Source organism: Marmota marmota, unplaced genomic scaffold (genome assembly GCF_001458135.2).
Source record: "Marmota marmota marmota unplaced genomic scaffold, marMar, whole genome shotgun sequence".
NCBI classification, from domain to species: Eukaryota; Metazoa; Chordata; class Mammalia; order Rodentia; family Sciuridae; genus Marmota; species Marmota marmota.
The window spans coordinates 2,137,224-2,137,954 of NW_026000068.1; the positions used below are offsets into that span (position 1 = coordinate 2,137,224).

The window sequence follows — 731 nt, forward strand, 5'->3', positions numbered from 1 at the left end:
GCAGGATCCAGGAGGGAGGGCAGGGCACGTCCCTTCCCGCAGCTGACCTGATGGATCTCAAGTGTCACTGTCACTGTGGTCAGCATCACCCTAGCACTGATAAGCCGGACCCCAGCTCCCCGCCCATGCACAGAGAAGGAAGCTATTTTTCCAACTAAGTTTAAAGGTGGCATTCAAATTGTGCGGCATGTGGCCTTTAGAGGAACCCCTGGTGACCTACACATGCTGAACAGCCTCTCCCAAAAGCGTTCTTGGTTCAGTTTCATGATTAAAGCATAAAAGATAGTTTTGTTTTGTTTTATAATGGTGCTGGGAATTGAACTCAGGGCCTCATACTTGCCAAGCAAGCACTCTACCACTGAGCCACACCCCTAGCACCACCAGATATTCTTTTTGGATGAAAAGAAATGTTTTGATTTTAGTGTGATCTCTGTGAGACCTAATCTTTTTTTTTTTTTTTGGTCTTTGGAAAGCTCATATGCAAATGATTTGTGTCCCCTAAGAAGCTCAAGTCACTGAGGAAGCAGAGCAGTATGTGTTGTGGGCCAAATATTTCTTATTCTCCCCGTCAGTCAGAGTGTGGGCTGTAATGAGGAACCCTGTTCCTTACAGAAAAGGGGAACTTCTTTCCGTGGCTGGTCCTGCGCTGTGCCCCAGCTGAAAGCACAGACACAGGTTGCTGGCAGTACACAAGAAGGCTCTGTTATCTGACCTCCTTGAAGCTGCTTAGG

At 47.5% G+C, this 731-nt stretch overlaps 1 non-coding gene across 1 annotated transcript; it reads right to left on the bottom strand.

The window, feature by feature from the left end:
* Positions 1–301: 301 nt before the first annotated feature.
* Positions 302–373, bottom strand: Trnaa-ggc. The gene has a single exon. It is a non-coding gene; the product is annotated as a tRNA-Ala (tRNA).
* Positions 374–731: the final 358 nt, after the last annotated feature.